Genomic DNA, 17,755 nt, shown 5'->3' on the forward strand with positions numbered 1-17,755 from the left:
CCTGATCAGCCTCCTGCACTTGAGGAATTCCTACTGTAGATGTACATTGTGTATGAAGTTGCAGTGTGATGCCTGGTTATTCACTTCCATCAGTTACGATTGGGATGGCATAGTAGCTCAGTGGTTAGCACAGCTGGCTCACAGCTCCAGGGACCTGGGTTCAATTCCACCCGCAGGCAACTGCCTGTGTGGATTTTACACATTCTCCCTGCGTCTGTGTGGGCTTCCTCCAGGTGCTCCATTTTCCTACCACAGCCCAAAGATGTACAGGTTGGGTGATTGGCCGCTCTAAATTGCCCAGATTGTTCAGGCATGTGTATTTTAGGTGGGTCTGGGTGGGACGCTCTGAGGGTCAGTGTGGATTTGTTGGGCCAAAGGGCCTGTTTCCACACTGTATGGATTTTATGAACTGCTCTACACATGTCCCACATGGCATTTGGCATTTTAGTGAGATTATTGAATGTTTGCACTCTCGCTGATTCTCCAACACCCAACATTGGCAATAGTTTCTATGATAATGTGAACTGCAGATACTGGAGAATCCAAGATGCCAAAGTGTGGAGCTGAATACACACCGCAGGCCAAGCAGCATCTCAGGAGCACAAAAGCTGACGTTTCGGGCCTAGACCCTTCATCAGAGAGGCTCTCTGATGAAGGGTCTAGGCCCGAAACCTCAGCTTTTGTGCTCCTGAGATGCTGCTTGGCCTGCTGTGTTCATCCAGCTCCATTTTTTGTTATCTTGGCAATAGTTTTGTGGTCTTGTGAAAATGAAAATTTCACCGTAATCTTTTCACTCATATCTGTTCCTACTTCTGGCTTCAGTTTTCTTTTGGCAATTAGTCTGTATGCGGCCTAATATTAGTCTTTGTACTGGATTACATTCCATGCCCTCAGTAGTTGTCTTCTATACATGTGTGTAGGAATTGCTCAATTTCTCTAAGATTCCTCAGTTGATTTTCATTGCCCCCTCAGCTTTTCCAATTTGACGGGGGACAATTTGGAGGATGATCTTAAATATCCCAGTGTTTCAGAAAGCAACTGAATTCTTCACTCATGAACCGAAGGTCATTGTCACTCATGACATTGTCAGCAGTAACATGACAGCTGGACTGTACATTTAGGCATTCAACAGTCCCAGCAGTCTTTAAAATTTGTGTCACGGATAGACAGGGTGATTTAAGAAGATATTTAGCTCACTTTCCTTCATTGCTCAGACCATTTAGTATAGGAATTGGGATATCATGTTGAAGTTATAGAGAACGTTGGTGAGGCTACTTTTCGAATGCTGTGTACAGTCTTTGTTGCCTTGTTGTAGGAAGGATCTTATTAAAGTGGAGATGATTCAGAAATGATTTACAAGGGTGTTGCTGGGACTGGAGGGGTTTGAGTTATAAGGAGTGGCTGGATAAGCTGGGACCTCTTTCACTGGAACATAGTTGGTTGAGGGGTGACTTTACAGAGATTTATATAATCATGAGGGTGTCAGATAAGATAAATAGCAAAGGTCTCTTCCCTCGGATGGGAGAGGGCAAAACTTAAGGTGAGAGAAGAAAGGTTTAAAAGGGGCCAAACGGGCAAATTTTTCACTGAAGGTGTATCATATGTGGAATGAGCTACCAGATGAGGTGGTAGATGAAGGTACAAGTTATAGCCTTTAAAGAACATTTGGATGGGTGCATGAATAGGAAAGGTTTAGAGGGAGATAGGTCAAACACAAGCAATGAGACTAGTTTATTTTGGGAAGCTTGGTTGACATGGACAAATTGAAATGAAGGGTTTGTTTGACTATATAGCTCATCTACCTCCCAGTGGTTAAAATGCAAGTCTCCTGTGTCAAGAAAATGAGCTTCTACAAGTGTGAAATAATCTACTTCCAACTTCATCTGCGGTCTGTTGGGATGTCATGTGCCATCAGGAGTATAATGTTTCACACTCTGACAACAAATTGGGCAAGAATTATGCCGACAGTTGATGAACTCAACAAGCCCTTGCTCTGCTTCCCAAAAATTCATCACTGCTCCATCTCTCACTTTGTCATAATCCAGGAGAAGACATTTTACTCTCAATATATGACCCTTGGTATCTGCAACTAGACTATGGCTTTAAAAGGTGTACTTTGTCCTGTTTTTTTTTAAAGACAGGTTTTAAGACAGAGTGACTGAATTGTCTCTTTTACCCAAAAAAGTAAACATCTTGTGAGGGCCTGAGTTTCTTTTTAAGTTGGAACAATAGGAGCATCATGAATGGGTGGAGTCAGGCTCCCGCAGAACAAGTTTTTTAATTTAACTTTCACTTGTTGTTGTGGTTTGGAAGCTGCCATACATCCCCACCTGCTACAGAAAAATGTTTGAGTTCACTCACTTTCTCTGCCACAACTTTCTTCCTGGGCTGGAAAAACATTTGAAAAAAATCTATTTTACTGAATTTGCCTTTGCCAAGGGTGTGTTTATGGAATGTTACTATATTGGAACAGTTGCTATTTAACAATTAAATATTCTATGGCTCTGTTAGGTTTTTGAATAGAGTTAAAGTATACCGATTCTTCTTTATTTTGTTTGTATTTTAATTAGGTGTAAGAATGAAGTATGTTTTGTTTAAACTTGAGTAGTGTGACCAATTGAATTACATCTGGAAGAAAGCATCATACACTTACCTTTCAATAAGATAAAACATAGGGTCTGGTCCATAACATATATTTGAATGTAATTTTCTTCTTGCTCAACTTCAGGTGCTGCCAGTGAGCTCTTTTGAGCAGTAAGGCTAAGTTTTGATCCTTGTCATCAATGGTTTCTTCCATTGTGTTTCCACATTCATAACCTGGCCGATCATTCACTACAGATTCCACTTCTGGAAGATCATTAACTATCTCATGTTGTCTTCAGTGAAGTTTTCCTGTTTCAGTGGAAATTAGAAACCGTCTGTGTCTCTGTTGCTTTCATCCAGCTTCACCTGTTAGTAACGACTCTTCACATTTCGAGTGGTGGAATGTTTTGCCTTGGTAAATTGTGGCAAAATTCCTTTGATGGTATCTTCAGGCCCTTATTTAGACTCTTTGAGTCAACTTGAGAATGATGCTCTTCTGGAAGATATCGACCACTGTAAATACGCTTTTGTACTCAGTTAGAACATATTCCACAGTTAATGATTTAGTGTCCTTCAACATAGTACAAATATCATTTGGCAAGTTGAAGGTTCTAATCCAAGCTTCAGATTTACTCGGTCTGAGCTGAGTGTTTTCTTACTATCTATAACCTGGATTCCAGATCCCTGCTCATGCTATTGCAATGAGCTTGCAAAATAATCTGTCTTGACAGCATGTGTATGACGCAGTCACACAGTCTTATAATGGCTTATGAAGATTGGTCACTATACTGCATAAGGCAACATTTGTCTGCAACCTGATACAACATTGATGTGAAACTTTTGGAGAACATGAAATGAAAGGAAAAGTCAGAAAATAAGGGAGTAAGAAAAATTTTGAAAATCAATACAAATAACCACTTCAACCAGCAATGTGGGTTCCATTCAGTAGAAAGTATTGTCGGAGTTATATTCTCCAGTAAATGAAAAGACCTTTAATTGACCTCATTAGCCTATGGAACTGAATTGCTAATTAGAATTATGTATCAATATGTTACTGGAATAACTTCACAAAGGCCAGTATTCCATCGCCAAGTCGCTCTTTATTTATTTGTGGAGAGTTCTTGACAATGACCCAGCCTCCTTACAGCCAGCTGTCAGAGTAAGCAGCATATCTGACACTCCTGTTCTTATCAGTCAGCCCAGGACTTCCTGATCAGACCAGATTAACAGCCCCAGTCAGGGAACTCATATTCTATGGATCTACCTGGCTGACCTCGTTACAATCACTACAATTATAGCCTCATCTAAACACAGAGATATGACTTGTGCTTTGTGAATTATAGAGGGAGATTTATCATTAAACAAATTCAATTCAAATGCACAATTCAGTACGTTCACAAAATTTATATCTTATCGTGAACACTGATTCTGCTATGTATGAATGGAACTTTTTCTTTGCATTAAGTGTGCAATTTGTTTTGTGATGACCTGATTTGTGTATTTAAATTAAACTTAGTTACTTCTACCCAACAGCATACTGATTATACACTTCAAACACTTGATAAAGATTGAATTTATGATTTAATAGAGAGGAATTTCTATTTTTGAATCTATTTAAGTTATATATCTAAATTAGATCTTAATTTATTATGTAATTTTGAACTGCACCGTGATTGTACTTGCCTTGTTTCATATAGCAAGACACACAAGGTCAAGTCTATTTTGCAATGAATCGAGCTTACATATGTAAACTAAGCTTGATTGTCATGATTAATTCCTAGATTATCCATGGGGTCTTACCTTCCCAGTGACTCCTAAACACCCTTTCAACTTCAATGGCAAATGAAGGCTTTGGAAATAGACTTGTCAAGGTTATTCTGCATCAGCTGATGCCAGTGCAGTGACTGAATGCCCAGCAAAAGATTGGACCCTACAATTGTCCCTGAACTGGATAGGTGTGAGGGGCCACTCTGTGGTGTGCATTGGCCTTTATTTCCCTCCCGTGGGAATTTAATTTGGTTATGATAAGAGAATACTTGTAAATTCTCCATAAATTAAGTTGCCAATATGATAGAGCTAGAGTATAGTGTGGAGTTTGGAATCCACATTAAAGATTGGATGTGACTGTACTGGTGGGGGTGCAGAGGAGATTTACCTGGGCTGGAGAGATTTAGTTAGAAAGGGAGATTGGATGGGCTGGGGTTGCTTATCTTAGAGTGATGAGATTGAGAGGGTACATGATTGAGATGTACAATTATGACAGCAAAGGGTTATCTAAACATCATAGATAGGGGAGACAAGATGGACCTTTTCCCCTTGAAAGAGGGATCAATGACCGGGGGCACAGATTAAGGAAAGGGGAAAAAGAGATGGAGGAAATGTGAGGAAAGCTTTTTCATCCACAGGGTGTTGGGAAACTAGAACTCATGCCTGTAAGCGTGGTAAAGGCAAAAACCCTCATAACACTTAATAAGCATTTATATTTGCACTTGCAATCCTAAGGTATGCTGGGTATGGCAAATCCATCACAGTCCAATCCATCACAAAAACCAGCCTTCTTTCCATTGATCCAATATGCACTTGCTGCTGCCTCAAGAAAGCAGCCAACATAATCAAAGATCCCTCCCACCGCAGTTGTGCTCTCTTCCACTCTCTTCCATTGGGCAGAAGTTACAAAAGTTTGAAAACGCATATCAACAAGAAGAACAACTTCTTCCTGTTATCAGACTTATGAATGGACCTCTCGCACATTAGAGTTGATTTTTTCTCTGCACCTTCTATATATCTGTAACCCTATATTCTGTATCCCATTCTATTATCCTGGTGTACTTATGTGAGCATGTGAAACAATACTTTTCACTGTGTATTGGTACATGTGACAATAATAAATGAAATCAAATTAAATGGTCTATCTGTTCCTGATTTGTACATCAAAAGTATGTTTGTTTTACCTATGACAAGCTTTAGAAATAACTACTCACATTATAAATAGGAACAGGTGCTGACTTCTATCATTCAGTAAGATTAGAGTTGATCCTTGGCCTTGGTTAACTTACTTGCTTTTATTTCATATCAGTTGATTCAAAGTCTAAAAATCTTTTCAACTCAGACTTGAATACCCTCAGTGATTGAGTATTCAAGGTCTCTGGTCCAAAGATTTACAACCTTCGGATCGAAGAGACTCATCCTCCGCTCAGTCTTAGATGATCAATCCCTTATCCCTTCATATGATCTCTAGTCAGTGGAAACAGCCTCTCAGTCATCGTTCCAATAAGTCCTCTCAGAATCCTGTGTGCTTCTATGAGATCACCTTTCAATCTTCTGGATGCCAGAAAGCAAAGGCTTCAGTTTCATCAATTTCCCTTATAGGGACAACTGTTCCAGCTGTAAAGTCTCACGATAATAGAAATTGCAGCACCTTTCACCCTATCTAAACTGTGCCTGTGCCAGCTCTTTAACTGGATCTGTCGTCTTTCATGATAATTCCAAGCTAGAGAAATTACAGTGTGCAATGTTTCAGAAATTCAGGTCATTTTACCATGGTAATTACAAAGCATTGTTTTCTTTTCTTTGTAACTCATTCACAGGATGTGGGCATTGCTGGTAAGACCACAATGTACTGCTCATTCCTAATTGCCCAGAGGGACGTTAAGAGTCAAACACAGTGCTGGAGGTTTGGATTCATGTACTCCAGACCAGCTAAAGGTGGCAATTTCTTTAGTGAACATTAGTTGATTAGCATTATGTGATGATTCACCTACTTTTAGCACTGATTTGCCTTTACGCTAGCTTCTTCAGTATTACAGAACCAACTGTTAAGACATTTTAGGAATCATTCAGTTTGGTACATTAGTGTCGTGTTGACAAAGAGATGCACAGTTCCAAGCCTAGAATAAACATCTGTCATAAAATTCCTTGTGTCCTTCGATTCAAATTTGTTTTAAGTGTCAGGTTTCTTTTGTTGTTTATTCTTGATGAATTATTTTCACACATGCAATTAACGTCTCCTACTGGTCAGCTTCCAGCTTTTAAAAGTGATATTCCAAATAACAGGAACATTTAAGCTTTGTAAAAATAGGTCAAAGTTCATTGTATATTCAAAAAAATCATGTTGAGTTCTTTTTGCCCACTTTAAGCATTCATTTCCACATCTCACAAAGGGATACCAAAAAGAAAATGTTAAAAAAAAATGTTTTAACAGCCTGTCTGGTTTTAATCTTAAATGTTTCTTACTAAATGTTATCATTTCTTCTTAAATACATCACAGGGTTCTTCACAGATATGTGAAGATTTTGTGCATAGTATTAGGTTTAAGATATAAGAAAGATGATTTCAATGACAAACAACATTAATTTTCATATTCTCATCAGTGTGGCACAGGAACTTTACCAAACAAAATTAAATAGCAAGACACATCTTTGGAACGGATGACAAGAGAGTTTAGAGGTAGATTTTATGGAGTGATTGAAAGACGAGAAAGAAGTGCAGAAACTTAGGGAGTGCATTCCAGGGTTTGGGGCCCAGGCAATTGAAGGTATGATCACCAATGGTGGAACAATAGGGATCTTTAAGGGACTAGAATTAGAGCAGCATTTCAGAGGCTTGTGGGCTTGGAGGAGGATACAGAGATAGGGAAGGTGCAAGGCTATGGAGGGATTTGAAAGCAAGTGCAACATCTTTTAAGTTCATGCTACGCATCCAATATGACATTACTTCCTCTTTCTTCACCTTGTCCATTGGGACATTGTCTAATTGCTACTTTCTTGATGATTTGGTGTCACTGATGTTGATAGCAACAATGCTATTTCAGCTTCACAGTGCATCTGCTCATTCCATCCCACCCATTGATGTAGCCTTCCTTGTTTTCCATCCTTGACTTATCCAGTGTACAATATTGAAGAAAATCTATGACTGGTTGTAACTTTAGCTTTAGCAGATAAACTGACTTCAGGATTTTCCAGTTCTTTTCTTCAATGAATTGCCTTCCCACTTGATGGGTGGCAGGTATTAGTTTTGAAACCTAAGTTATAATAATAACCACATCAGAAGTTGCAAATACCTATAGTTATCCTTTAATGTTTCCAATTATCATTTTGGAAGGTTTATTGGAAAGTACTGTGGATTTATGAGAGCATTGCTTTTGACATGAAATAGAAGCTTCTGAATTCTTCTTAACTTTCCCAAATCTACAGTTTTCTCCAAATTTCTGACATCATTTTCTCCTTCTAATGGATGCCAGTGAATTATCCCTGAACTGAGTAGCATGCTGGAACTTTTCAGGGGAGGTGTTCAGTGCCAATCACATTACTATGGCTCTGCTGTCACCTACAAGACTTATCAGGTAAGCATGGTAGATTGTGTTTTCCCGTAAAAGGACAATAGTGAACCAGATGGGTCTTTGCACAAATGATGATAGTTTCATTGCCATCACCACTGAAATTAGCTTTCACTTCCAGATTTTTTCCCCTAAAAGGACAATAATGAACCAGATGGGTCTTTGCAACAAATGATGATAGTTTCATGGCCATCACCACTGAAATTAGCTTTCACTTCCAGATTTGCTGGTTATTTAAGTTTCACCAGCTGCCAATCTGTCTTTTGAGCCCATATTCCCAAAAATATTACTCTGGGGTTCTGAATTACTAGTCTAACCTACTGACAATATCACCATGTTACCATCTCCCCTTTATCTGTCAATAATGTTATGCCAATAAAGATACCCTCACCGCCTATAGATGTAATGCAATGGACTGGCTCCTGTATTTCCTATTCTAAATTTGAAGTCATTTCTTCTGAAAAAGGTCCCGGCCCAAAAAGTCAGCTTTCCTGCTCCCCTGATGCTGCCTGGCCTGCTGTGTTCCTCCAGCTCCACATTGTGCTATCTCTGACTCTAGCATTGGCAGTTATTACTATCTCTGAATAATTTCTTCATTGTTTTCTTTCCCTTCTGCTTTGAGTTTAGGTATTTGCATTTAAATCATTAATGTTTGTCAAAGCATCTCCTCTTGTTTACAAATGTGTCAACCCATTGAGGGGATTATTCTCAACTACCAATGCTCAGAAGTAGGAGTATGCACTGGAGAAATTCACTGTCACTAGGTCAAAATCCTGAAATTCCACCCCTTGACAAGGGGATTGTGGGTCAACCTACAGCACATGCCCCACAGCTGTTCAAGAAGGCAGTTTACCACCACTTTTCAAGGGCAGTAAGGGATGGGCAATAAATCCTGACCCAGCCAACTATGACACATACCTTGAATAAATAAAGAAAATAATTCTTGATGAATGTAATCTTTCAGTTCTAGGATCAGTACCTTCAAACACCAGTCAAACTTAGCAAGGAATCTCACTAGTTTAGTACTGGATGTACTGTTATGCATAGAATTTGCTTCGTGATCCGGCTGTTTGGAAGAGCAGTCCAATTTATTTCCAAACCCCAACAAGGTCAGTGTGAACATGATGGGCCAAATGGCTTGATTCCACAATGTAGGGATTCTATGGTCTATGATTTCAAGATTTCCATGACAAAACTACAGATTTTCCTTTTCCAGCACATGATCAATTATATTTTGAAACTATGGAATATCATCCCAGCATCCCTTGTAAATATAATCATAGAATCCCTACAGTGCAGAAAGAGGCTATTCAGCCCATTGACTCTGCACCAATCCTCTGAAGAGCATTGCATCTAGGCTCAGACACCCACCCTGTCCCCCATGGCTAATACACCAACCTGCCCTGGACACTTCACACAACCAGTCACCAGCGGCTAGAATCGAGCCCACATCACTGGTATTGTGAGGCAGCGGTGCTAACCACTGAGCCAGCATGCTGCCTTGTGGAGCAGGCCTTAACATTCCACAGTGTGAATGTATTGTTCTTCATTTCTCCTCCAGGTCTTGCCTCCTTCTGTATACCAGCAACTCACTGTGCTGCTTACTGAGTATCTGCGATTGTTTTTACTTTAGTGCTTCTGTAAAGCAACAACAAGCTCTTCCAACTCTTGAACCATTGAGTTATCTAACATCATTGCAAATATTCATTTCTATATGAATAGAAATTTTTGGCTTAACTGTCACAATGACTCATCTTCATTATTACATTTCATGTAATGTACATTTATTCAGTAACATCAGAAAAGTAACATAACAGTTCTTACAGGAAGCAAACTCTAAATACAACAAAAACTGAAAGAACCGCAGATGCTGTAAAACAGGAACAAAAACAGAAGTTAATGGAAAAGGTCAGCAGACCCAGCAGAATCTGTAGAAACCTGAGAGGTAACGTTTCAGGTCTGGGTTCTGAAGAAGGGTCACCAGACCCAAAATCTTAATTCTGATTGTTTCTTCACAGATGCTGCCAGACCTGATGAACTTTTCCAGCAAATTCTAAATACAATGACATTACAATAGAAAGAATTGAACTTGTGAGTCCATATCCAATGCTAGACTGGCAATATTCCTCGCTGAACATGACTAATGGAATTACTATTTGATAATACTGATCGTAGAAATGAGAGGTAATACTCATTAGGAAGCATTGAATGCACTGAGGCTCTTATCTCCAAAAAGAAGAAGGCTAAGATAGGACCTGACAGAGTTTTTTTAAGATTACTAAAGGCTTCATCAGCTTGACCGAGAAAATGCTTCCACTTTTAGGTCAGATGAAAGTGAGGGATCATAAATATAAAAATGGCCGTCAATAAATTTAGCAGCCAAGTAAGGAACATCTTCATTTCCCAGAAAGAGATAAGAATGTTGAAATCATCACCATACGAAGACAATCGAGGAAAATAGCATAGGTGCATATTTAAGAATTTAAGGACAAAGGAATGGAAAAATCAGATGCTGGAAATTTGAAATATGAACAGAAAGTGCTGGAGCAATTCCTCACATCTGGCAACATCATTGGCAAGAGGTAGGGAGTTAACATTTCAAGTCCTGCGAGCCCTCTTCAGAACTGGAAGGTTAGGCTGATGGGAAGTAGAGTAGAAAGAGCTTTGTAAGTGGTGTTAACATCAGCAGAGATCAAAGGGGCCGAATGGTTCTCTTATTATGTTGTACATTCTATCTCACTCAAACATCTACAAAAATTATAAAATGCTGCAGTAACAACATGTTGACAATGCCTTTCCAGCACTCAGAGATCTATTGACAGGCTCAGATTGTGCATGGCATGGCTTCTGGGGCCTGGAGACTTGTGAGCTCACCCTTGCATAGCAAACCACATCAGCAGTCATAAACCATTACTGTCAGACATTGACACTGTGACTTGTAATACCATCACTATGCATTTTGAGATAGAAGGAGAAGCAGACATGACTTGACACATTAAAAACCCCACAACCTACTGATCGTATCGGGAGCATTTTCTCAAGTGCTGCTGGAGCATAGCATTTTTAAAAATAGACTTCATTGTTCTGCGTGTGTGCTGTTAAATCTCTTTACAAAGTGTTTGATCTAACAGAACGGCTTCAAGTCCGTTTACTCTTCATGGACTTAAATAGAGGGAGGATAGGCCATACTTGATTGCACACATGCCAACACTGACTGCCATGGTATTTACCAGCTATCCTCCAAATAAAAAGGTCTCCTTTCTCATGTTCTAATTTTTGTAAGATTTTACAATTGATTAAGTTGATAGCGCAGTCTCCTCTAAATCAGAAGGTCATGGATTCGACCACAATATCTAATTCAAGCTTACACTTCAGAGGAAATGCTACAACTTTGTAGATGCTGCTTTTTGAACAAACATCAAAGAGAGCAACGATGTGTCTTATTAGATGTGTATGATGCATGCTATTGCATTATACTGTAAGAGCCAGGACTTTTTTTATTTTTGAGGCTTTCAAAATTGTGGATTGCAATTGAGATTTTTTTTGAAAAGCAGTGATTTCCCAAGTAACTACATAATTTCACAGCAAAGAATTTGATAACCTGTTATAGAAGAGCTATAAGTGAAGAGCTCATCATCACCTTCTCCAGGACAATTAGGAATTTTCATAAATCCTGGCCCCACATGTGACACTCTCATCTCATCAATTAAAAGAAAATTGCACAAACATAGTCAAGTTCACCATCATCAGTAACAATATCCAGTGGATCTTCTCAGTAATCCACTTCAGTGTTGCTCTTCACTGTTTGGTCGGTCCTTGGCCCATTGTCTCATGATGCTTCCACCTGGGCTATTTTCCTTAGTAATGTTTTTGTCAGTGATGGATTGTCAAATTAATAGCACACATTTAGGGCAGTATGGTGGCTCGGGGTTAGCAGTGCTCCCTCACAGTGCAAGGGACACAGGCTCAATTCCACCTTCAGGTGACTATCAGTGTGGAGTTTGCACATTCTCCCTGTGTCTGCGTGGGCTTCCTCCAGTTTCTCTGGTTTCCTCCCACAGCCCAAAGATGTGCAGGTTAGGTGGCGTGGCCATATAAATTGTCCATAGTGTTGATGGTTGTGTAGATTAGGGGGATGGTCTGGAAGTTGGTGCAGACTTGTTGGGCCAAAGGGCCTGTTTCCACACTATAGGGGATTATACGATTGATATACACATAAAATTCTAACAGGCAGATGCAAGGTCAAAGTAAAGAGGCTTCTTTTTTTTTCCCTCTGGTTGTGGTGCCCCAAACCAGGGGTCACAGCCTCAGGGTAGAGGGTAGTCTATTTAACGCTGAGATGAAGAAATATTACTTCACTCAGAAGGTGGTAGACTTGATGAGTTCACTACAACAGAAGGCAGTGGAGCACAGGTCACCGAGGGTCATGAAGAATGAGTTAAATATAAATCACAAAGACTTGGTTTGCAGAAAATTAGGAAGGCAAATGGAATATTGTGCTTCATTGCTAGAGGGATGGAGTTTAAATACCGGGAGGTTATGCTGCAGCTGTTTCGGGTGCTGGTGAGGCCACACCTGGAGAATTGTGTATAGTTTTGGTCTCCTTACTTGAGAAAGGACATACTGGCACTGGAGGGGACATGATAAAGTTCACTAAGGTGATGCCAGAATTGACAGTGTTGGTTAATGAGGAGAGATTGAGTAGACTGGGGTTGTACTCATTGGCATTTAGAAGAATGTTGGGAGGGATCTTACAGAAATGTACAACTATGAAGGGAATAGATAAGATTGAAACAGGCAGTTTGTTTCCATTGAGAGGTAAAACTAGAACTTGGGGGCCATAGCCTCAAAATAAGGGGAAGCAGACTTAGGATTGAGTTGTGGAGGAACTAAAGGGTCAGTGATCATCATAGTAAATAGTAGAACAGGCTTGAAGGTGCAAATAGCCTACAACTGTTCATAGTTTTCATGTTTCCATGTCATTACTTTCCAGTCTTAGGGCCAGGGCAAGCATGAATATTCCAAGTCTATTTTTATTGGGAGGGGATTTGAATGTGCACTGTTAGTAGTGTTCTGAATTACACACTCATGTTATAATCCCAATTGAATGGTAAAATTAGACAAGTCAGATCCCAGAGAGAAACCAGATCTGATGCATCATAATTTTAATTTATACATTTGGTTTACTGTGGTGGTTATCTTCACATGAGGCTAACAGTATTAATGAACTAACATAAATTTATGATATAAAAGAAAAATTAAGTAAACAGAGCTCTATATGCATAGAAACACGTAATTCAATTCGAAACATTCTTATCAGAAGGATCAAAAATGTAGATTCAATCTTTTTCACAGCAAAATCCCAGAAAAAAATTACTCCTAACTTATCTTAGTTTTTCTTCTTGAATGGTTGAAACAGTTGTAAAACGTTTTTCCAGTTCTAATGACCTTAACTTAATTTTGGCTCCGAAGGCCTGGATTCTTTTTCAGTTCTGACAATTTAAGAGGCTTCTATGAGCTCTTGCAAACTGGAGATTCTATAAACTTAACAAAGTTCCCTGTTGCTAGGATGAGAAATCTCGATTATTCTACCAGGATGAATCTGAAACCTGATTTGTCTATATCAAACTCAAACTAAACTAGGTGTGTTCCTTCAGTATTCGTGTATGTTATGAAATCAGCAGTATGAACATTTCACCAGTTGGCATCACAGGCATCTGGCTAGGCAGTTATTGCATGACCCAAATATATCATTTCCATGTGCCTTCTTAGAAATGGTATCTTTCAGTCACTTTTCCAAATGACATTCTGCCCTTTTGAAAATGGTTACCTTCACAGACCTAAACAAAAACTTATCTGCCTTTATATTAAAATATAAATATACAAGTGATGATAATATAGCTTACATCTTTACAATACTTGCCATCTGTCCAACTGAATTAAGTCGTCCCAGGCTCCTTGGTTCTATCCATATTCCCCAGATGTACAAAGTTGACCTTTTTTAACCCTCTCTCTGTTAAGAATGCTCTTCACCAAGAAAGACATAATGACAAAGACTGGCAGTTGCCAGGCAACATATTTCTTTTCTCTCTGTTTCTATTGCCCATTAGGAGGAGAATGAACGGCATTCATCTGATGGAAGCCTCTCCCACACGAGGGTTGGAATTATGTGATTTGACATTCAGGTACAAACCCACAATGTGTTCACCTGAACCCCCTGTTTGTTATTTTATCAGTCTTGCTGAAAAGCTTTTAACGTTTAATTTCCAAATTGTTTATTGTCAACGAATGCTGTGGGAAACTGATTGTTAACTTTGTGGTGCAGTTGGAATTCAGAAATCAATAACTTGCACTTATATCAATGCCTTCAATTCATATAATGTCAAAGTCATTTCATGGGAGCATTACCAAACAAAACTGAGCCACATAAGTAGATGTTAGGACAGGTAAAACCACCATAGCCCTATGACCATTGCTCTGTCATTAGAGAGAGATGCCTGGTGATGGTTTAACCTGAGTGTCACCATGTCTTAGACAAAGGGAATGGCTGCAGAAGGAAGATCCTTCATGGTAACCTTAATTGGTGTGCAAATTGAATCCACATTGTTGTCATAACTCTGCATCACAAACCAATTATCTGGCTAACTGAGATAAACTGATAATGCAGACAGTTGACCTAAAGCTTGGTCAAAGAAAGAGGTCTTAAGGATGCCTATAAAGAAAAGAAAGGTAGAGAGAAATTTTTGAATTTACAATCATAGAATCCCTACAGTAGCACAGCAGGCCATTTGGCCCATCAAGTCCACACTGGCCCTCCAAAGAACATCGCACCCTGACCCATTCCTCCACCCTTTCCCTGTAGCCCTGCATTTCTAATAGCTAATCCATTTAGTTTGCATATCCCTGGACTTGGTGGGCAATTTAGCATGGCTAATCCCACTAACCTGCACATCTTAGACTGTGGGAGAAAACTGGAGCACCAGGACGAAACCCACACAGACACCCAAACACAGAGGCCCTAAAAATGGCTGCTGGAGGTGAACTAATTAAAATCAAGGAGGAGCAAGGAGCTGGTGTTAGAGGAGGGCCCAGATCTTGGCATTAGGAATATGGAAATCAAAGCAATGCTACCATAAGTGTTGGCCTGCTGTGAGTCAGGGTGGGGAAACAAACCTTCAACATTAGGATAACAAAGTGTGGAGCTGGATGAACACAGCAGGCCAAGCAGCATCTCAGGAGCACAAAAGCTGACGTTTCGGGCCTAGACCCTTCATGAGAGAGGGGGATGGAGAGAGGGTTCTGGAATAAATAGGGAGATGGGGGAGGCGGACCGAAGATGGAGAGAAAAGAAGACAGGTGGAGAGGATTGTATAGGTGGGGAGGGGATAGGTCAGTCTGGGGAGGACAGACAGGTCAAGGAGGCGGGATGAGGTTAGTAGGTAGGAAATGGAGGTGCGGCTAGAGGTGGGAGGAGGGGATAGGTGAGATGAAGAACAGGTAAGGGAGGTGAGGACGATCTGGGCTGGTTTTGGGATGCAGTGGGGGGAGGGACAAGCTGGACTGGTTTTGGGATGCGGTGGGGGAAGGGGAGATTTTGAAGCTTGTGAAGTCCACATTGATACCTTTGGGCTGCAGGGTTCTCAAGCGGAATATGAGTTGCTGTTCCTGCAACCTTCGGGTGGCATCATTGTGGCCACTGCAGGAGGCCCATGATGGACTTGTCATCTAAAGAATGGGAAGGGGAGTTGAAATGGTTCGCGACTGGGAGGTGCAGTTGTTTATTGCGAACCGAGCAGAGGTGTTCTACAAAGCGGTCCCCAGGCCTCCGCTTGGTTTCCCCAATGTAGAGAAAGCCACGCTGGATACAATGGATACAATATACCACATTGGCAGATGTGCAGGTGAACCTCTGCTTAATATGGAAAGTCATCTTGGGGCCCGGGATGGGGTGAGGGAAGAGGTGTGGGGGCAAATGTAGCACTTCCTGCGGTTGCAGGGGAAAAGGCCGGGTGTGGTGGGGTTGGAGGGGAGTGTGGAGTGAACAAGGGAGTCACAGAGAGAGTGGTCTCTCCAGAAGGCAGACAAGGGTGGGGATGGAAAAATGTCTTGGGTGGTGGGGTCGGATTGTAGATGGCGGAAGTGTCGGAGGATGATGCTTTGTATCCGGAGGTTGGTGGGGTGGTATGTGAGGACGAGGGGGATTCTCTGAGGGCGGTTATTGTGGGGGTGGGGTGTGAGGGATGTGTTGCAGGAAATGTGGGAGACATGGTCAAGGCTGTTCTCGACCACTTCCGGGGGTGGGGGGGGTGGGGGGGGAGGGTCAAAGTTGTGGTCCTTGAAGAACGCGGCCATCTATGAAGTGCGGGAGTGGAATGCCTCATCCTGGGAGTGGATGCAGCGGAGGCGAAGGAATTGAGAATAGGGGATGGAATTTTTGAAGGAGGGTGGGTGGGAGGAGGTGTACTCTAGGTAGCTATGAGAGCCATTGGGCTTGAAATGGTCATCAGTTTCTAGCTGGATGCCTGAGATGGAGACAGAGAGGCCCAGGAAGGTCAGAGATGTGTTGGAGATCACCCAGGTGAACTTGAGGTTGGGTTGGAAGGTGTTAGTGAAGTGGATGAATTGTTCGAGCTCCTCTTGGGAGCAAGAGGCGGCGCCGATACAGTCGTCAGTGTAACAGAGGAAGAGGTGGGTTTGGGGCCAGTGTAGGTGCGGAAGAGGGACTGTTCCACGTAACCTACAAAGAGGCAGGCATAGCTTGGGCCCATGCGGGTACCCATGGCCATCCCCTTTGTCTGTAGGAAGTGGGAGGAATCAAAAGAGAAATTGTTGAGGGTGAGGGCGAGTTCAACTGGGCGGATGAGGGTGTTGGTGGAGGGGGACTGGTCGGGCCTGCGGAACAGGAAGAAGCATACGACCTTAAGGCCATCTGCGTGAGGAATACAGGTGTATAAGGACTGAGCGTCCTTGGTGAAAATGAGGTGTTGGGGGCCAGGGAATTGGAAGTTCTCGAGGAGGGTGGTGTGGCGTCACGGACGTAGGTGGGGAGTTCCTGGACCAATGGAGAAAAAATGGAGTCCAGATAGGTGGAGTTAAGTTCGGTGGGGCAGGAGCAGGAGGAGACGATAGGTTAGCCAGGGCAGGCCAGGCCCAGCATCTGCAGTTCCCATAATCTCACTTCACCATGAGGGGTTGTTTTTCTTTTTGTTTTACAATTTCTGAGACCACCTGCAGTCAAGTGTTGTCGTCTTGCTTGAAAACTGACAGTGACGTGAAGGCAGAATTCGTCCTGCATCTCATCTACACAGACCTTGTGCTGCTTATCTGCACACTGAGTTACACGCCGAATATAGAACACGTCTCTGTGATATTGCTGTCGATTTGTTAAAAATTCTTGTGTGCCATAAGCAGTTATTTAGATTTCTAATGAAAGCAACACTGCTTTCATTTTTCAGGTGTCGCTTTGAGCAAGTCTTCAGTGATTACTTTCAATGTGAACACAGGTTTTGGAAGTTTATTTAATAGAATGTTGTTAAAAAGCTGATGCATCAATGTCTGACTATCACCTCTGGGCATGCAAAGCAATGCTTATTAATAGCAAACTCAGAAACAATGTGATGGTTTGAGAGAGACAGGGAATATTTAATTATTCTTTCTCTGATTTTCATTTCACTTGCAGAACCTTGCATGGCCCATTGGGTCAAAGGATCTTCTCTTGAGATTCTGCGCTTTCTGCCGTGTGATGGAAATCTGGTGGAACCTGTTGGAGGTGCTTCAGGACAAATAACATGGCACTTGCACAACAGCAACAATGTAAATGTTTGGAAAGTCTTTTAT

Source organism: Stegostoma tigrinum, chromosome 16 (genome assembly GCF_030684315.1).
Source record: "Stegostoma tigrinum isolate sSteTig4 chromosome 16, sSteTig4.hap1, whole genome shotgun sequence".
Classification (NCBI taxonomy): Eukaryota; Metazoa; Chordata; class Chondrichthyes; order Orectolobiformes; family Stegostomatidae; genus Stegostoma; species Stegostoma tigrinum.